At 37.7% G+C, this 22,132-nt stretch overlaps 1 long non-coding RNA gene across 2 annotated transcripts; it reads left to right on the plus strand.

The window, feature by feature from the left end:
• Positions 1-1,789: 1,789 nt before the first annotated feature.
• On the plus strand, positions 1,790-18,605 carry LOC103034312 (uncharacterized). Of its 2 annotated transcripts, XR_007439422.1 has the most exons (6): positions 1,790-1,892; positions 4,971-5,009; positions 13,219-13,275; positions 13,636-13,689; positions 14,803-14,859; positions 16,400-18,605. It is a non-coding gene; the product is annotated as an uncharacterized LOC103034312 (long non-coding RNA). The 2 variants fall into 2 exon arrangements; XR_007439421.1 differs by lacking the exon at positions 4,971-5,009.
• The last annotated feature ends 3,527 nt before the right edge of the window (positions 18,606-22,132 follow it).

Here is a 22,132-nt window from a genome sequence, read left to right on the forward strand (position 1 = left end):
TCCGGAAAAACAGTTTCGCTGTGTGTGATACGAGTTTTACACACACATAACAGCTGTCTTTCAACCACGGAGGAGAAGCTGAAAACGGATTTATAGAACTAATGATCACAGTGAGGTTGATTAAAAATCTTAAACTTATGATTGACTACACCTGTTGCTTGATTTGAATTTAAAAAATGTCACGGATACGCCCACACACACGGCGAGCCGAGTGATCCGGTGTTCTGTTGAGTTGTGCTACCCGGTCAAACCGTGCTACACGTATGTGTATATTTAAAGGTAAATGTAAAAAGGAAGCACAATATTAGAGCATGTTTCCAGTAAGAAGTTCATGTACTATAATATTTGGAAAGCCTAAATCACTGTTTCAGGGTAAAGTTATGGTAGCAAGAGTTGGGTTGGGTACGTTACGCAATAGTTACTTTTATAGTGGAGTAATTCAGTTAGTAACTGAGTTTTTTTTTTGAAGGAGTAACTAGTAACTATAACTTATTACTTCTTCAAAGTAACGTGCCCAACACTGGAAAACACATTGTTGCACCAATTACAAAAAGTTGAGTCAGGCTATCATCAGACTAGAGGAAACAGAAGCTGTGTTGTGCCGAAATCCCTTTTGGGGCAGGTGCGTCACACAGCAGTATAGGTACAAGAGATTAGGCTGGTGATTCTGTATCTACTGTAACTGTAGATTCACCGTAATTCATAAACAGAAATAAAGCAATCAGTGTGAATTATAGGAAGTCCATGCCCATGTTGATGATGATGACAGGATGTTTTAAAGTTGTTTAGTGCGCTAAGTCACTGAACTGCAGTGTGAAACTAGAGAAAACTAACCCGACTAAATACAGTCCAGAATACAGTGTAACACATTAAGCGTGGTGTGGACTCTGGTACAGACAGTGTTCCCCAACCTGGAAGTTAAATAAACCCAATTTATCTTAATAACAAGCCCTGACTGAACTGAAGTGTGTGTGTTAACCCTATGTAGTACCCAAAGTAGTTAAAGGAGTCACACATGTCAGATATTGTTATTTTAAAATATATGTTTTTAAAATATGTCTTCAATTGATCTGTAAATATTATAAAAAACATATTTTTTAAATATATATATTTATTTAAAAAATCTTGTTAAAACTAAAAAATAGTTCAGAAACAGATACATATTGTTAGGGAATTATAATGTAAGCAGGTGCAATAATTTGAATGTATTATGTAATATTTGACATTAGTCCAAAAAAAATGAAATTAAAAATTATCCTGTATTTATTTGTTTTGCTTTTTGCAGTGTGAGCTGTGTTTGTGAGCTGTCTGTGAAAGGAGAGCCCCTCTGAAACAAAAACATGAAAACAGTGAAAAAAAGCATTTGTGTAAGTGTAAAATTATGTTGCTTATTTAATCTTAGTCTTCACCTTATTTTATGTAATTTGAAAAAAACCCCCACAAAAATTACTAGCCAAGATATTCTCATTCTTGCTTTTAAATGTAAGATATTAAATTATTGATTGTCACTTAATTTAAGTATTACTTTACTAATTTTGTGACTGTTTTGTGAAAATTGCTTATTTTAAGCAATCTTACTAAGAAAATGAAAAACTTACTCTATTGGTCATTTTTTGTGCTTAATATAAGAATTGTTTAGTTTAATTTTTGACAAAAGTTTTTAAAGCTTACAAAATCATGTCTGCAGATGTCTGCAGTCTGCAGGCAGAATTATAGATAATTATTGTTGGAAAGACCGTTCCTATAGGTCTACCTAATCTGGGAGGGGCCTCAAGTGCTGAGTCACAGTTCAATGGAGTTAGTTTGGCCAGGGAGAGAGGAGTACAAGCTGTGTGGGTCTGTTCCTCCATGTTTACCCCCTTTGTGTGCGAAGTATGCGTCCTTGACTTGAAGTGAGTGGATTATCTGATGTTTAAAGTGGTCAAGAGTAGATGTTTTGATACTGTTGACATTTTGGTTAATATTCTAATATTCTGTTATACATGTGCAAAATCCTTTCTAGTAATTTCTTAAGGCCACCTAGTGTGGATTAATTGTTAATTGTGAGTTCTATTAAGTGTATGAAGTGTATTTTGGCTCATAAAATGTGTGTTAGCTCCATGTTGTACTACTAGCAAGAGTTCTAGAACCTTCTGTGCAGAAAATAGGTGAATTACCGCCTTTTCCCCACTAGGGGGCACTGTTAGGCCACTCAAGTAGCTGTTTCATGTATTATTTGCCAAAGAGGTTAATTGTGAATGTAACTGCCATAAATGTTATGCTTAGTTAATTCTAAACAATTATGTAAATGCTTTTGCTATTTTCTTTTGTTCCAGACCATACTTTTCATACTTTACAAGCTCTGTATTCCACTAAGCCTGTGTGCAAGTAAAGTGCTGCTGTGTAACACACCTGAGGTGTCAGTACAATTAATCCTTAATCACCACTAACACCAGTGTTCTGACCGACACTCCGAAGGAGGACAAATCATATAGAGCCAGCCTTATTATACAGTCCATTTAACTTACCTCTATCGAACAATTATAGATTAAAATACTTCTGTAGAAGCTGAACCCAAGCTTTTTACTCAGGTAAAATGTAAAAGTACTGATTTCATGTATAAACCAATAAGGAGTCGGAATGGTATGGAGATTTATCTGGATATGTTTTTTTTTAAACGATGAGAAGTTCAGGTAATAGTATAAAAAAGTAAGAAGTATAAGTAAAAAGTCTTCTGAAAAATAATTACTGCAGTAAAGTATAGATAACCAAATTTTCTACTTAAGTAAAATAACAAAATATTTGTACTTCATTACTTGAAACATCATGTCTGCAGTGCTGAAACATTAAATATTGTTCTATGTTGAGAAAATAAAATAGATCAAACATGAACCCTTTCATACAAATACAATAGACATTTGTTGCACAGAACAATAACTGAAACCTGTTGTCCATCAGAAAAGACCATAAATCAGCCAATGAAACAGTAGCTTAGCCCCGCCCACTGCACTGGAAAAAACATCAGACATTAGGGCAGAACAAATGAGGCAAAGTAATACAAGCTCATTTTTACTAATTCTGCGATTTAGAACACCTTTTTAAATTATGTTTAGGAATTTAAAAAGTATGTAATTGGATTTATTTTATATATTTTTATTTTATTATTTTATATTAGAATAGTAGTGTCTTATTTTGTTCGCATTAGAGATAGAAAACAGCATTCTTACATTTTTTTTGTCATGACTGGAAGATAATTCAGGTCTGAAAGGGTTAATAAACTGTGATTTTGCGCAGTTGCTCCATATTAAACCTTTCATTTGGACTCACTCGGCAGCGCCATCTGGTGGTCTAATAAACCCGGATGTTGAATTAGAGAGTAATGTATAGTTTTGAAGCATTTTACATTTTTAGCTCCACCCTGCCCTCCAGTGTCCAGTATTGTTTCTACAGTGTCAGTTTCCAACTGATTTACACAATGTATCAGTTTGATCTTCTGAATATTAATTATATCACTGATATGATGTGATATAATATGATATGCAAAAGCATAGAATTATAAAAAATATATTTTATTTAAATATCAAAAGTGGTTAGATTCTGTGTAAGGCTTAAGCATCCAATGACCAAATTTAACTATTTATTAATAAGTGAACCTTCTGTTCTCATGTACCCATGAGAAGGTATACAGTGGTATGAAAAAGTTTGATCATCCCTGATCATTTTTATGATTTTACTTTATAAATCATCGGTAGTTTGATATGCAATTTCAATTAAATATATCATATTGCAGATTCTTGAGAACAATGTTTAAGAATCAGTGAGAAAGTTGAAGTTAAAGTACCGGGGCTGGATACTTCAAAAAGACAACGACCCTAAACACTAAAAACTGCTCACAATCTACTAAAGCTTTCATGCAGCGGAACAAGTACAGCATTCTGGAATGATCATCTCAGATCATCTCAGTCCCCAGACCTGAATATTATTGTAAATCTGTGGTGTGATTTAAAGTGGGCTGTTCATGATCAGAAACCATCAAACCTGACAGAACTGAAGATGTTTTGTAAAGAAGAATGAGCCGAAATCCGAGCCAGACTCTCATTGGAAGCTATAAGAAGGGTTTTTTCTATTGGGGCCCAAATTTATGCTCCTGCCTTATTTTGTATAAAGAATTAGTGCACACTTTCTGTAAATCCTATAAACTTCATTTCACTTCTTAAATATCAGTGTGTTCATCTGTTATATGATGGAAAATCCTAAAAATTATCAGGGGTGCCAGCATTTATTATACTACTGTATACAGCCCAAATAAATTCACAGAGTGCTTTAAAAATTTAACTGACAACCTGTATAAGACACAATTTAACAATTTAAAGAAGGTATAAAATAAAAAAATAAAAATAGAAAAAATACTTACAAAAATACAAAAATGTTTTATAATAATACAATTATCATGAAAAAGCTATAATGTTGCAATAAAATAAATTCAAGTCATAAAATTATTTTTTTAATATTTATTTTATAAATATCATAAATATGTATGTGTCCCTCTCCAAATATAGTACATATTTAAGCAATAATACACGAGAGGGAGTGCTATAAAATGTAATATTGGCACTTATTAATATTACACTTTATAGCATGAACCTGGAATGTATTCTTGTGATTACAACACAGTTCCATTATATCTGTTTATTAAAAGATTTTAAGTTAAAGAGGACAAGAAAATACGATTTGCTTGGTTATAAAAACTCGGCTTTCAGCCAATCACATTGCAGGGTCGGAACTAACTGTGGTATAATTTAACATTCTTTATCTGAGTCACACTCTTACTGTCCCTTTGCCCTTTAACTGTCACAACAGGAAGTGCGTTTACCTGTCTGTAGTATAAACAGATTAAAGATGGAGATAGGAGAGTGAAACAGATGCATTTGAAAACTTCAGTTTTTTTTTTATTTTATTTATTGATTGATTTTTTTTTTTTTTACTCCAAGCACTGGAGCAGCTCGACAGACCTAACAGCAGATAGAAAGGTAACTTACACCGTTGTCACAGCACAGCATGACACTCCCTGCAGGTGGCTTTGTGTGCAGGGTACAGTGTTGCGCAGTAACCATGTTACTTACCTAGCTTAACTACTCTTCTAATTAGGATCCTAGGAAAGGTTGGAAAATATTTTTAGTAGATAAACTGCTACTTCTCAGTTCCTAATGTTTACACGTTGCAGAGCCTTCGGCTGCAATCTGAAGTAAAACTATAGCTGCGTTCAAACAGCAGGTACAAGTGGACCAAATCAGATTTTTTAAAACAAATCTGATCACATTATATTTTAAAGTGACCCAATAGGACATCTGTCTGAATTGTCTGCAGAGGCGAATCTAGGATTAGAGTTTTAGGGGTGCTGAACACCTAATTAACTCAGCCACACTGCTCCTGTTGTTTTAACATCAACAAAAAAAACTACAGATCCACAAAACCCTATCTACATGATCCCAGGATTGGTAAGTGTGTAATATAATGAAAAATAGAACAAGCTCGATTCAAATTGGATTATTACGTGTTACTTTCATTTTAAACAAATTATATTTATTTAAAATATACCGCCACTTCTTAGTATAAACGCACAAACGGACCAATGGCTCAACACCTAGTCTCTCTCGCTTCTGTGTAAAAAGTGGACAGTGGCTGACTGGCAACCTGCAGTTTTCTCTGAATAAAAAAACATTACTAACTGCATAAATTGCATAAGTTTTCGTGTGTGTTTGTGTATGAATGTATGAAAGCCCATTTCCGCCACCTGAAGAAAAAAAAACGTCCTCAACTAAGTCATAATTATGAGATAGAAAAGTCATAATTATGGGATAGTAAGTCATAATTATGAGATAGTAAGTCATAATTATGAGATACTAAGTCATAATTATGAGATAGTAAGTCATAATTATGAGATACTAAGTCATAATTATGAGATAGTAAGTCATAATTATGAGATAGTAAGTCATATTTATGAGATAAAAAGTCATAATTATAAGATACTAAGTCATAATTATGAGATAGAAAGTCATAATTATGAGATACTAAGTCATAATTATGAGATAGAAAGTCATAATTATGAGATAGAAAGTCATAATTATGAGATTACTTTTTATCTCATAAATATGACTTACTATCTCATAATTATGAACAGAGGCCAAAAGAAGAGAAATGGAAAGATCCTTCAGCAGCAGACAAAACTCAGCATGAAAAAGGCGAGTAGAGTTAGATTTGAATTAGGTGATATTCACATAAATGTTTTTCTGTAAACATCAAAAAATGGTGAGAATCAGTTGCTTCACCTTGTACAGCTCTAAACTACAGAAAAACATTTCCAGCCTGTACATTTATTACTGAAATACACTGTAGTCAGTCTACTGTTTATCTACTGTTTACTCCATTTACAGTGTTCTACAAAACTTTTTGAACTCATCAAACATCAGGGGTGCTCTTCTCATTTGGAATGAGACAAGTAAAAGTCACCCCTTTATTATTTAGGTGAACTGAAATAACAAAAAAGAATGTATGTGGTGCAATGGCCCACTCAAAGTCTAAACCTCAACAAAAAGGCAGTGATAGGACCTTAAGAGAGCTGTGCATAACTTATATAACATAGTTGTTACATACACAAAGCTTTAAAGCTTTTAAAGCTTTAGCATTTTTTCACCATGTTAATTATTTATCAAAATTATGGGGAAACTGATTAAACAGTGAAGTTACCATGCAAAGGAAAATCACCATAAGATGTTCTTTGTCTGCAGTGAAAGGAAGATTGAGAAAAAATACCTGGGACCTTTGTTCACCTGAAACTTTCAGCTACAAGCCCTTATCTACAAATTATAGCGAGTAATGGTGTACAGTGTTATCTTTTGATTATTGAGCGACAGTTGCAAGAAAAAGTATGTGAACCCTTTGGAATTACTTGTATGTAATAGTTCAGCAATGTTCTTGAGATATCTCTCTCTTAAGGTCATGGTGCCACAGCATCTCAATTTTCTTCTGTTGAAGTCGTTCGGTTGTTGATTTATTTCCATGTTTCGGGTCGTTGTCCTGTTGCATCATCCATCCTATGTTGAGCTTCAGTTGGCGGACAGATGGTCTTAAGTTTACTGCAAAATGTCTTGGTTAACTTAGAAATTAATTTTTACGTTGTTGACGGCAATCCGTCCAGGACCTGAGGCAGCAAATCAGCCCTAAACCATGATGCCCCCTCCACCATGTTTCACAGTTGGGATGAGGTTTTTATGATGGTGTGCTGTGCCTTTTTCTCCACTCATAGCTTTGTGTATTCCTTCTAAACAACTAAATTTTTGTTTCGTCTGTCCACAGTATATTTTGCCTATAGTGCTGTGGAACATCCAGGTGTTCTTTTGCAAACTTTAAACATGCAGCAATGTTTTTTTGGACAGCAGTGGCTTCCTCTGTGGTGTCCTCCCATAAACTCCATTCTTGTTTAATGTTTTCCTTATTGTAGATTTGTCAACAAAAATGTTAGCATGTGCCAGAGATTTCTTCAGCTGACACTCAAGGATTCTTCCTCACCTCAGTGATCATTCTGCGCTGTGTTCTTGCAGTCATCTTTACAGGACTAAAGACGTCTAGCGAGAGTAGCAACAGTGCTGAACTTTCTCCATTTGTAGAGCGTCTGTCTTACCGTGGACACATGATCATCAAGGCTCTTAGAGATACTTTTGTAACCCTTTCCAGCTTCATCCAAGTCAGCAATTCTTGAATGTAGGTCTTCTGAGAGCTTTTTGTGAGAGGCATGATTCTCATTAATCAATGCTTCTTAAGAACAACAAATTAAAACTGCTGTGTGTTTTGTTAGAGCAGGACAGCTTTAACCAACACATCCAATCTCATCACATCCTGGCTCCAATTAGCTCTTTAAAAAGTCATTAGCCGAGGGGTTCACATACTTTTTCCACCCTGCACATAATGTTGTGTTCAATAAAACCATGCAAACAAATATTTTTTTGTGTGGCAATAGTTTAAGCAGACTGTGTTTGTCTATCGTTGTGACGATGAAGATTAGAACACATTTAATGACCAATTTATGCAGAAATCCAAGTAATCCCAGAGTTCACATACTACTTCTTGCAAGTGTATATTTGTGCAATTGATCCTTATGTATTTAATTGTGATGCTGTAATCCTTATACTTCTTATTTGTGTATGGGTTTTGTTCCGCCTTAAGTTAAAAATTCAAACAGTCAAAAATTTCCCAGCTATGGGATTAATGATTATTTCTTAAATAAATTATATGGAATACTACAACATGCGAACGCTTCATTAAGCAAATTTTAAAAAGTATTTTTATTCAATTATCAAAAAAACTTTGCACCTTTGCTTCCATAAGGGGGCACTGTATTTTCTAATAATGACTCTGTTATGTCCCTCAGACTGTAACGGAAGAGTAGTCCTAGTTTCTGCCTGAACCCACCGATTGGTGCTTGGGGCTGTTTTTGTAATTATTAAAGAGACTGAGAAGCAGTATAATGCTGTTCCACATACATGTTGCTACTCAGTAACATACACTCATTGATTAAATAAATATCACAGCAAATTAAAAGTTGGAATGGAAGGAAGCTTTCTACAGTTGCATGCAAAATTACTGTTACTGTGAAGAGTTAAACAAGTTAAAGATGAAATGATCTCCAAAGGGCATAAAGTTTAAGATGAAACATTACCTTTGTATTTGTTTAATAAAATATATATATATATATATTCGTCTTTTACATTTTAAAAATAACTAAAAAGGAAAATGGCACCTTTGGGCACCTTGCATAGTTAGTAACTAGTAACACCCCACAAATGAAATGAAGCCACCCCTGCAGGCTATAATTATATACACAATCCGAGATTGTCCGGTAGAGGAGGTGGGGTCTGCATACTTTTCCAAAGTACCTTAGTTAGCAATCAGAAACACTATGAAAATTTTACTTCTTTTGAGCTTCTTTACACCAGTATATTCAATCCAGTTACAAAAAAGAATGCATTTTCTTTAATTAACATCTACAGACCACCAGGGCCCTATTTAGAATTTTTAAAAGAATTTAGTGATTTTGTCACAGACTTAGCAGTAAGTAATGATAAAGTGATTATAGTTGGAGACTTTCATTTCGAAAAATTGGATGATCCATTAAAAAAGGCATTCACATCGATTTTAGACTCAGTTGGTATTATTCAAAATATAACAGGACCTAATCATTACTGTAATCATACTCTGGATTTAGTTTTGACCCTGGGTGTGAGCATAGATAACCCGAATATTCGTTCTCAAACCTCCGCAATTTCAGATCATTACCTTATTTCATTTAAATTACATCTTAGTCATAATATACGTACATCCCCTAGCTACTCTGTAAAACGTTCAATTACGCCTTTTACAGCCCAACAATTTACAGATAAGCTTCCAGACTTATCAACTCTAATGTACTCTCCTATAGACCCAGTAGAACTAGACAAACTAACCAAAGGTTTAGAAAATACCTTTCGCTCTACCTTAGATGTTGTAGCACCCCTTAAACACAAAATAGAGAGACAGAAAAAGCTCGCACCGTGGTACAATGATCAAACTCGTACCTTAAAGCAGTTAATATAGAAAAGAACTATATAAAGCCCGCTCAGCGTATCTGGCCTCACAGATCGAGATAAATAAAAATAATCCTAGAGTTCTCTTTAGTGTTATTTCCAAATTAACTAAAAACCAGGCAGGTACTGAACCTCAGATTCCAGCCATTTACACCAGCAACGATTTTATGGACTTCTTCAATAGTAAAATTGAAAACATTCGGGATAAAATTAAACAGATAAATATTACATCCTCTCTGTCATCTGGTCTGGCTGATCTAGAACAAAACCCTGTTACTGAAGTTAGGTTGGAAGTCTTTAACCCACTTCCACAGCTAGAACTAGAGAAAATTATCTCCTCTTCAAACAGCACAACCTGCACACTTGATGCTGTTCCCACAAAATTACTAAAACAGGTACTGCCAGATATAATTAAACCACTGTTAATGATAGTAAACTCATCGCTCGCCCTGGGCCATGTACCCAAAGCCTTTAAAACAGCTGTAATTAAACCTCTGATCAAGAAACCAAATCTTGATCCTAGTGTACTGTCTAACTATAGACCTATTTCAAACTTACCGTTTATTTCTAAGATTTTAGAAAAAGCTGTAGCCCAACAACTTTGCTCTTACCTGCAAAGAAACCAGATCTATGAAAAATTTCAATCTGGATTTAGGCCTTATCATAGCACTGAGACAGCTTTAGTTAGAATAACAAACGATCTACTTATAGCCGCCGACCAAGGCTGTGTTTCCCTACTCGTACTTCTCGATCTGAGCGCAGCCTTTGATACAATAGATCATACTATCCTTTTAGAAAGACTAGAGAACATGGTCGGTGTAACCGGAACTGCCTTAGCATGGTTTAAATCGTACTTAACCGATCGCTATCAGTTTGTGAGGATAAATGATATGTCTTCCAGTTATACCAAGGTAAGATATGGAATTCCACAAGGCTCTATATTAGGACCGTTATTATTTACATTATATATGCTCCCACTGGGCAAAGTTATTAGAAAACACAATGTGAATTTTCATTGTTATGCGGATGACACGCAGCTCTTCATATCAGCCAAACCTGATGACAGAGTGAGATTAAAGAAAATCGAGGATTGTGTAGAAGATGTAAAATCATGGATGTCGCACAACTTCCTCCTATTAAATAGTGATAAAACAGAAGTTCTCCTATTAGGCCCCAAAGCTGCTAGAAATAAATTATCAGACTTAATGCTAAATCTGGCTGACTTCTCAGCCACACCTGGTTCAGCAGCTAAAAACCTTGGAGTTATTATAGATTCAGATCTAGCATTCGATAAACACATATCTAATGTTACTAGAACAGCTTTTCTACACCTCCGTAATATTGCCAAGCTAAGAAATGCCCTATCACTGCATGACGCAGAAAAATTAGTCCATGCCTTTATTACCTCAAGGCTAGATTATTGTAATGCGCTACTGTCTGGATGTTCCGGCAGTAACTTAAATAAACTTCAGCTAGTTCAAAATGCTGCAGCCAGGGTCCTTACTAAAACGAGAAAATTTGACCATATTAGTCCAGTACTATCAGCACTGCACTGGCTTCCAGTCAAATTCCGCATAGACTATAAAATTCTCCTGTTAACGTATAAAGCCCTACACGGGCTCGCTCCTGAGTATTTACAAGACCTCATCTCCTGTTATAAACCACCGCGATTACTCAGATCTCAGGGTGCTGGTTTATTAGTAGTTCCTAAAATTCAGAGGAGCTCTGCAGGAGGAAGAGCTTTCTCTTATAAAGCGCCTCAACTCTGGAATAATCTCCCCGAATATGTTCGGGACTCAGACACAGTCTCAATCTTTAAGTCTAGACTGAAAACTTACTTGTTTAGTTTAGCTTTTGGTAATTAATGTTTTTCCCTTTAGATAAGGCTGCAGATTCAGGGGTTCATGGACAGAGGAAATTGTGGTAAACTGAGATGCTGGTGCTGTTGTTCTCCCACTGCACACGGTCACTCAGGTTTGTGGACGGTGGAGTGGGTGGATGCTGGTGTTTCAGGGTGCCTCCATGTCTATGTTACCTTCTGGCTCTCTGCCTTTAGTTAGGCTGTTTTATTCAGTTCTGCCGGAGTCATTTGCCACACTCTGATAATGTTTTAATATTCTCAGTTTTGCATAAATCCAGTCAAAACTAATCTCTCTGCTTTCCTCCGAGTTACTGACTGCCCACCTGTCTGACCCGATACCGATGTTGGACCCTCAGGCTCTCGCGTCTCCTGTCCGGCCAGACTGATGGAAGTTTCTGAAGTCAGCTCTTCTCCACCACCACCACAGATCAGCTGCTCATCGACCATCTTACTCTCCACTACAGATTACATCCAAGCCATTAGTGGCACTATTACACTCCTGAGTACATAAAACCTATATGGATGTATAAAAGACTTTTTAAATTTTAATTTAAAAGCCGTTTTGACCAGTGGTAGGATGGTCCCCCCTCAAATGTGAGTCTTGGTCCTCCCAAGGTTTCTTCCTCCTCCTGCAGCTCTGAGGGAGTTTTTCCTTGCCTCCGCGCTCACTGGGGGTTCTGTATTCTGTATTTTCTATGTGTAATGTTTTGCCTGATTCTTTGTCCTGTAATCATGTACTGCTTTGTGCCAACACCTGTTGTAAAAAGCGCTATACAAATAAATTTGATTTGATTTGATTTGATTTGAAGTATCGCAGTCTCTAAACACAGCTTATTGTTGCCAAATAAGACTCTTTCAGTTCTTGTTTCATCCATTCCTCCTCACAAAATTCTTCCAGTTCTGTGAGATTCCTGGGACATCTTGCATGCACTGCTCTTTTGAGATCTATCCACAGATTTTCAATGATGTTCGGATCATCATATAAAACCTTCAGCTTGCAAATATTAGGGTAGTCTATTGTGATTGTTGATGTGTGTTTAGGATCATCTATTTGCTGAAGCTCTTCCTCATTTAGGGGAGGGAGTGGCAGTCTTTTCCCATAGCGGTTTCACCTAAAGTGAACTTCTTGCACATATTTTGTTCATCTCTTACTACATTGTTGAGTGTTTATATATGCATCCTATGCCTATGGATCGCTATTTTTGCAAAAGTATTGAAGAAACTTACGTTACGATCTCTCCATATGTGTTTAATGGGATTTAGATCCGGATTCATTGCTAAGCACTTCAGCCATTTGTTTCCTTCTATCTCTGGGTGCTTTTTGAAATATGCTGCGGCCACTGTCCTGCTATGCTGCAGTTTTCTGACCAGAGGTGCCAGAGGCACCAAAACAACCAAAACATATTTGAACCTCTGCCATATTTGGCTGTGTTCTTTTATTTGTAGGCCTCATAACGTTTTCAGTCATTAATGCCATTCTCAACTTTATACAACTGAAAGGCGGGACTTGCTCCTTGAACCGGCACCACGATTGGTTAAGTGACACACAGCGGCCAGTGTCCTGTCTCCTCAATAATATATATATTTTTAATATAATACAGGAAATTACGGGAAAATACTAATAAGGAAGGTCGTTGGGAAAGAGGGGTAAAATACGGTAGTTTCCCGGCCAAAACGGGAGACTTGACAGGTATGGTGTGTGTACAGTGTGCATTCTATCTTACTATGATTCTGATTTTAATGTTTTTCTTCTGCAAGATCCATCTGACTTCAATCCACCCAGAAGAACAAGAAGCATTGAGAACGTCTTACACTGTCAGTAATTATCCATTATTTAGCTGCACTGATGTAGCTTTGGAGAGGTTTGGTGTAAAATCAGAGTAAGATCATTAATCTCTAACCTCAGATTTACTGTTCTCTTCATGAAATCCTGTGCCCCCAAACAACATACATTGGTTAATTGCATCAATGAATAATTAAACCTTGTGGAACAATGAGGCTGTTTCCAAAAGATATATGGCTGTTTTGATGTTGTTTTCAAACATTCTAACTGAATTTTGAAGTTAGGATGCAGGAAATTTTTCCTCTGCTTTTCCAAACATGTGTGTATATGTGTCTGTGCATGTGTGTGTTTTATCTTATTGCGATACTGATTTTAATGTTTTCCTCTGCAAGATCCATTTGGCTTTAATCCAATCAGAAGAACAAGAAGCGTTGGCTCCTCATATCGTAAGTCACTATTCATTATTCAGCTTGACTGATGTAGCATTGTTATTATTAACAGCATTAGCATTGTGTGTATTGGAACTACACAAAAAATTAAGGAAGAAAAACAGTGGCACCTCAACAGTGTTTCAGCCGCACCAAAAACAGAATAGCAGCGCCCTCCCAGGGCACATCAACTGCATAGCAGCGTCCTCTCAGCACTGGCACCTCAACAGCACCTTAACTAGGGTGACCAAACGTCCGTATTTTATGTCCTGTCCCGTCACGGGTTTTTTTTTTTCAGAAAGTGAGGAAATGTTCTGTTTTTTAAATTACCTTCATTGGACCAGAGAGCAGTAGACAGCTTGACTGTCAGCGTGGAACCCTCCCTCCCCCCCCTTCCGGTGTAGTCTCACAGTAAGAGCACACACAACGCTCCACCCCTCAACCGGCTACAGTACCACAACAGTGTAGCAGCCACACCGGCTACAGTACCACCTCAACAGTGTAGCAGCCACACCGGCTACAGTACCACCACAACAGTGTAGCAGCCACACCGGCTACAGTACCACCACAACAGTGTAGCAGCCACACCGGCTACAGTACCACCACAACAGTGTAGCAGCCACACCGGCTACAGTACCACCACAACAGTGTAGCAGCCACACCGGCTACAGTACCACCACAACAGTGTAGCAGCCACATCGGCTACAGTACCACCACAACAGTGTAGCAGCCACACCGGCTACAGTACCACCACAACAGTGTAGCAGCCACACCGGCTACATTACCACCAAAAGAGTGTAGCAGCCACACCGGCTACAGTACCACCACAACAGTGTAGCAGTAGAACGATGTGCTTCACCATCTTCACAGCTGCTTAAGAGAACCCTTAGTTGTTGCTTTTGGGACAAGTATAGAGGAGTCTGGGTATGTATAAAGCTTTGAAACTAGCTTAACTGTCCACAGTTGTAGTAAATTTGACCAGAGCTATAAAGTTGAATTACTATAAACAACTATAACTGTGGACAATTAAGCTAGTTTCAAAGCCTTATAAATTGATATATATTCTTGTGTGTATATGTGTGTGTGTTTTATTTTTTTGTGATTTTGATTTGAATGTTTTTCCTCTGCAAGATCCATTTGGCTTCAGTCCACCCAGAAGAACAGAAAGCACTGAGAATTACTCAGACTGTAAGTAATTATACATTATTCAGCTGCACTGGTGTAGATTTGTTAGCTTTAACCTACAGGTTAAAGTCAGTCAGTTGGTAACCAACATGGGCTTCTTTACATTACAGTGCACTAGGCTAAAATATTTTTTTTTTTACAACCCTAAATCAGAAAAGATTTTTGAAACCAAAAAAAAAACAATGTTTCTTTTATTTACTTTAACTTTCATTTGACTGTCTCTACCAGATGTTTGCTCATTCTTCTTTACGAAATAGCTCAAACTCAGTCAGGTTGGATGGAGAGCATTTTTGAACAACATTTTTAATGTGTTGCCACAAAAGCTCAATTGGATCTCAATTGGAGTCAGCACTTTGATTGGGCCATTCTAACACATGCATATTCTCTGATCTAAATCATTCCACTGTAGCTCTGGCTGTATGTTTAGGGTCATTGTCTTGCTGGAAGGTGAATCTCCTTCCCAGTCTCAAGTCTTTTGCAGCCTCCAACAGGTTTTCTTCCAGGATTGCTCTGTATTTATCTCCATCCATTTTCCCATTAACTCTGACCAGCATCCCCAGATGATGCTGCCACCACCAGGTTCAACAGAAGGGAGGATATGCTCAGGGTGATGTGATTTGTTTTCTGGCACTAAAATTTCAACTTCAGTCTCGTTTAGAGCATCTTCTTCGTTTGCTTTGTGAAAAACTAATGGCTTGCTTTCAAATATGGTTTTCTTCTTTCCACTTTCCCATAAAGGGAACATAACTAATAGTTTACATGTGGACAGATTCTCCCACCTGGGCTGATCTCTGTAGCTCCTCCAGAGTGAACATGGGCCTCTTGACTACTTTTCTATTTTGGTTGATGACCATGTCTTGGGAGGTTTGCAGTTCTGCAATACTCCTTTCACGACTTTATCCCTGAACTGCCTGGTGTTTTCATTTTGTTTTTCATGATGATGTTTGATCACTAGTCTTCTCTAACGAATCAATCTCTGAGTATATTACAAATCAGTGGTAGTTGAGTAAATAGACTACACACAGATGAACACTATTTACAAATTAGGGACTTCTAAAGGCGATTGATCACACTGGATTATATTTAGGTGTGTCAGAGGGCTAAATACAAATGCACACTTTTCATTTTTTTATTTTTAGTTTTTTATTCCCAATTGTTTAGTTTATATTTAAATTAGATTATGGTCAGATCACCACTGCAGAACTGTAGCTGATGGTTCTGAGAGCTGGTTCTTAACAGACTTTTCAGTAATTTCTGCAGCACTTCTGTTATGCTAGTTTAACAGTGTCCTCAGTGTGTTATCTAACCTTGTTATTGGCCTTTTTATTTGTCTGTTTAGTGTAATGGGCAAATAAGACTAACCTCCCAGCCTGTTACTACAGCCTGTACATTATTTTCCTTCCATTACACAGAGACAAAAATACATTTACTACTGATTACCATAAATACACATTATCTGATTACCTACAGGTTATCTGAACTTGTAGAACTGTTGAGTCTTGGTGAAAGTTCAGACACTGACTGATATGTTTTCTTTTTACAGGTGGAGGAAGAAACAGTGCACAAAGCTCAGTGTCCAGTATGGAGTCTTTGAATCGATATCTTTGATGTGATTCCTTTGGTTTCCTTTGAAGAAATAGGTTGTCAAGTTGCCTTGGAGATATATTTGGCCAAGAGAGCCTTTCATACAGTCCATAATGGAATCTAGGACACTGACTGACTTTTATACAATTCTCACCTACAAATCTGTGTGTAATATTTGATAATGGTCTTTAAATCAATAAGCATACATGTGCAGTGGCTAAAACAAGAGCAGTTATCCAAAATCAAGCTGTTTTTCATCTTTCTCTGACATTTCTCTGAATAATATTTGTATTTCATTGTGGCGTCATTATTGTAATTCATTATTCAATGGAGCAATTGGTGCAAAATGTTTCTGTAAGGTTATTACAGATATGCTCAGACAATAGTTTATTACTATAAGGGCTTCAGGTCATTGGTTTTTATTGCCTTTTATAATGCAGTTAAAAGTCCTGCTTTTAGTACCCACTCCACTCTAAAAGATTGAAAAAAGACTGATGAGGCAAAGATTCTGTATTACTGCACTACCTCCTATCTACGGTTAGGTTACTTTCATACTTTGTATAGTTTTTGTATTTATATATTCTTGTATGTATTCTTTGACCACTGTAGTAGGTGAGATACTTATCTAAGATTACAGTATTTTTTATTTTTATTTATATCTTATAAGGTATAGTCTGTCTGTATGTCTGTCTATCTATCTATCTGTCTATCTATCACATTACCATTTACCAATGTCATGGAAAAGCTAAAGTTTAAAAAAGGAAATGATCTGCTGACAATTCCAAACACACCAGCTCATCTGTGAAACACAGTGGAGGTAGTGTCATGGCTTGGGCTTTGCTGATGTACAGTGAACTCAGAAGTCTAGAGAAATACTTTGTCTGTCAATTTAAAGAAGGATTTAACCAAGCTTTCTGTGAGATCCTTCGTCATGCTGCAAAGTAAAACAACAGGCAAGAAGAATGCAAAAGTTTAGTGGTCAGTGGGTCTGTAATTTTTACTCACAAGAAAAATGTGTGGGTTCAGACAAAATACTAAATGTTGATGATTTGTCTTACATTGATATTTTAATGTCAAACCCAAATGTTTTCATTCTACAAATAGAAATAAATAGATTGGCCCCACTGTTCCAATGCTTCTGGAGGGTATTGTACATAAAGGGCTAACTACAGTCACCTTTAAAAGCACTCCACACTCCAAATAGGAAAGCACCGGCTGAAGCGCTGCTGACAAGAGCTGCCCGTGCTTTAACTCAGCATGCTTGCTTAATATCTGAAAATACATCCTGATCATTATCATTTAATATTAAACATATAATACTAATTTGTTCTTTAATGTCTCTCACACTCTGAGCCAAAATATTGGCATTTCATTATTTATCCAAACATTTTTGGACACTGCTTTATCAGCTAAAGTATTGGTATTCCACCATTTTAGCCAACATTTTTTGGATTTTAGCATTTGACCTATTTTATTTTTTCCCTAAGCCAACTTAAAGTTGGTTCACAAGCTTTCCCTTTCTAGTTATCCTTTGTTATATATTATTGATACATGGCATCAATATTTTATCCTCTTCAGTAACACATATAGCGTGAAGTATCATAGAGAGTCGTGGTATCATCATTACTCTTGGCAACATATTGTGATATGTTGGGCAACATAATCTGATAATATCATATCATGAGATGTGATTCCTTGCCACGCTGGTTACCTTCTTCTGCTTGCAGAGCTCATGTCTCTCTAAACCATCACTGATTGGTGGAAACTTCACACTAGACCTCGAGCAGTTTGGACTGTGTGTCTCTCCACTCTTCCTCCAGACTCTTCTTCCTTGATTTACTTTAAATGAAATGTAAAATTTACTGATGATCAGTGATGGTTTGGAGAGACATGTCATCTGCTGGTGTTGATCCACTGTGTTTTATTATCAAGTCTAAAGTCAGTGCAGTTTTATTTTCCCACAAAATCTTACAGCACTTCATGCTGAACCTCTGCTGACAACTTTCATTTCATTTTCCAGCAGGACTTGAAACAGCTGCCCACACTGCTAAAAGTACCAATTGGTTGTATATAATATTCTAATTTTTTGAGACACTGATTTTTGGGTTTTTATTGACTATAAGCCATAATCATCAACAATAAAATAAATAAACACTTTAAATAGATCACTCTGTGTGTGATACATCTACATAATATATCAATTTCACATTTTGAACTGAATTACTGAAATAAAGTAAGTTTTTAATGATATTCTATTTTTTGAGATGCACATGTCCAACTGCATCTCCAAACCTATCACTGATAGATAGATAGATAGATAGATAGATAGATAGATAGATAGATAGATAGATAGATAGATAGATAGATAGATAGATAGATACAGTGCCCTCCATAATTATTGGCACCCCTGGTTAAGATGTGTTCTTTAGCTTCTCATAAATTGAGTTTTGTTCAAAATAATATAGGACCACGATGGAAAAAAGAGTAAAATACAACCTTTAACTCAAGTGAATTTATTCAGTAGGAAAAAAATCCCACATTAAGAAATAATTATTTAACATCAAATCATGTGTGCCACAATTATTAGCACCCCTGATGTTAATACTTTGTACAACCCCCTTTTGCCAACAAAACAGCACCTAATCTTCTCCTGTAATGTTTCACAAGATGGGAGAATACAGAAAGAGGGATCTTTGACCATTCCTCTTTGCACATTCTCTCTAAATCATCCAACGACCTGGGTCCTCTCCTCTGCACTCTCCTCTTCAGCTCACCCCACAGGTTTTCAATGGGGTTGAGGTCTGGGGACTGAGATGGCCATGGGAGGAGCTTGATTCTGTGTGCGGTGAACCATTTCTGTGTAGATTTGGCCACATGTTTAGGGTCATTATCTTGCTGAAAGACCCAGTGACGACCCATCTTCAGCTTTCGGGCAGGAGCCACCAGATTTTGTTTTAAAATGTCCTGGTATTTTAGAGCATTCATGATGCCATGCACCCTAACAAGGTTCCCAGGGCCTTTAGAAGAGAAACAGGCCCACAGCATCACTGATCCCCCGCCGTATTTCACAGTGGGCATGAGGTGCTTTTCTGCATACTCAGCTCTTGTGTTACACCAGACCCACTTAGAGCATTTGTTGCCAAAAAGCTCTATCTTTGTTTCATCTGACCAAAGCACACGGTCCCAGTTGAAGTCATAGTACCGCTTAGCAAACTCCAAACGTTTGCGTTTATGATTGTGAGTGAGAAATGGTTTCTTCCGTGCATGCCTCCCAAACAGCTTGTTGGCATGTAGATAGCGCCTGATGGTTGTTTTGGAGACTTTGTGACCCCAAGAAGCTACCATTTGTTGCAATTCTGTAACAGTGAGCTTTGGAGAACTTTTTATTTCTCTTATCATCCTCCTCACTGTGCGTGGTGGCAAAATAAACTTGCGTCCTCGTCCAGGCTTGTTTACCACTGTTCCAGGTGTTTTAAACTTCTTAATAATTCCTCTGACAGTAGATATGGACAGGTGTAGGCGAGTAGCGATTTTCTTGTAGCCATTGCCTGACTTGTGAAGGTCAACACACATCTGCCTCACTTGAATGGTATGTTCCTTTGTCTTTCACTGTAGAAGTGACAGAAATACTTTTATTAAATTTATTTCCTAAGAATTGTTAGGGGTGCCAATAATTGTGGAACAGGTGATTTTATGAAGAATAATTATTTCTTAGTCAGGGATTTTATTTCCCCCTTAAAATTTACTTGAGTTAAAGGTTGGACTTTACTTTTTTTTCCCATCGTGGTCCTATATTATTTTGAACAAAACTCAATTTATGAGAAGCTAAAGAACACATCTTAACCAGGGGTGCCAATAATTATGGAGGGCACTGTAGATAGATAGATAGATAGATAGATAGATAGATAGATAGATAGATAGATAGATAGATAGATAGATAGATAGATAGATAGATAGATAGATAGATAGAACTTTATTGATCCCTTTGGGAGGTTACCTCAGGGAAATTAGGGTTCCAGTAGCAGCATCAATACAGTACACACAGATAGAAACAAAGAGTAGGTGACAGGGAGTAATAAAATAAAACTAAACAATCTTACAATATAAAGTGCAAAGGAAGTAGACAAAAGTATAAAACAGCAAATATAATTAGTATAACTATAAATATAAATATGCAGTGAATGTATTTGAATAGAATTTTTATTGCACTTATTCCGTATGTATTATTTTATTGCGCTTAGTCTGTATGTGTTATTTTATTGCACTTAGTCCATTTGAGTTGCTACTGCTCCTCCTCATCCTCTGTCCTGCTGTTACTCCTCCTTCCCCCAGGGGAGGAATTGTAAAGTCTGATGGCATGATGGACAAAGGAGTTTCGGAGTCTGTTGGTCCTGCATTTGGGGAGGATTAGACTGTCACTGAACAGGCTCTTCTGGTTGCTGATGACGGTGTGCAGAGGGTGACTGGCATCGTTCATGATGTTCAGCAGTTTGTCCATAGTCCTCTTCTCTGCCACCGTCACCAAGGAGTCCAGCTTCATGCCGACCACAGAACCAGCACGCCTGATCAGTTTGTCCAGCCTGGATGAGTCCTTCTTTGATATGCTGCATCCCCAGCACACCACGGTGTAGAACAGGACACTGGCCACCACAGACTGATAGAACATCCACATGAGTTTCTTGCAGATGTTGAAGGACCGCAGTCTCCTCAGGAAGTACAGCCTGCTCTGACTCTTCCTGTACAGGTCGTCAGAATTACAGGTCCAGTCCAGCTTGCTGTCCAGCCACAGCCCAAGGTACTTGTAGGAGTCCACAGCCTCCACCTCAACCCAATCAATCAGAACTGGTCGTGACCTTGGTCTGGACCTCCCAAAGTCAATAACCAACTCCTTGGTCTTTGAGGTGTTGAGCTGCAGATTATTCCTGTGGCACCAAACAGCAAAGTCCCTCACCAGAGTTCTATACTCCTCCTCGTTGTCGTCCCTGATACACCCCACGATGGCTGTGTCATCTGCAAACTTCTGAATGTGACACAGCTCGGAGTTGTAGCAGAAGTCTGCGGTGTACAGGGTGAAGAGGAGAGGGGCCAGCACCGTGCCCTGAGGTGCTCCAGTGCTGCTGATCACAGTGTCAGACGTGATGTCCTTCAGCCTGACATACTGCGGCCTATCAGTGAGGTAGCTGAAGATCCATGCGACCAGGTAGGGGTCCACTCGCATCCCATCCAGTTTATCCTGGAGCATAAGAGGCTGGATGGTGTTGAAGGCACTCGAGAAGTCCATGAAGAGGATCCTCACTGTGCTTTTCCCCTTGTCCAGGTGTGAGTGGGCTCGGTGTAGCAGGTAGAGCATGGTGTCTTCCACACCAACAACTGCCCTGTATGCAAACTGTAGACAGTCCTGGGCATGCTGCACCTGCGGTCTGAGTAGACAGAGGAAGAGCCGCTCCAACGTCTTCATCAGATGTGAAGTGAGTGCCACCGGTCGGAAGTCATTCAGCTCACTGGGCCGGTTCTTTTTCGGAACTGGTACTAAACATGATGTCTTCCAGAGGGTGGGCACTCTCCCCAGCTGCAGGCTCAGGTTGAAAATCCGTAGTAACGGTTCACCCAGTTCTGCCGCGCAGGTCTTCAGGATTCGGGGGGACACCTTGTCTGGGCCTGCTGCTTTCCTGGGGTGGAGCCTCCTCAGCTG

This window comes from Astyanax mexicanus, chromosome 6 (assembly GCF_023375975.1).
Source record: "Astyanax mexicanus isolate ESR-SI-001 chromosome 6, AstMex3_surface, whole genome shotgun sequence".
In the NCBI taxonomy this organism is placed as follows: domain Eukaryota; kingdom Metazoa; phylum Chordata; class Actinopteri; order Characiformes; family Acestrorhamphidae; genus Astyanax; species Astyanax mexicanus.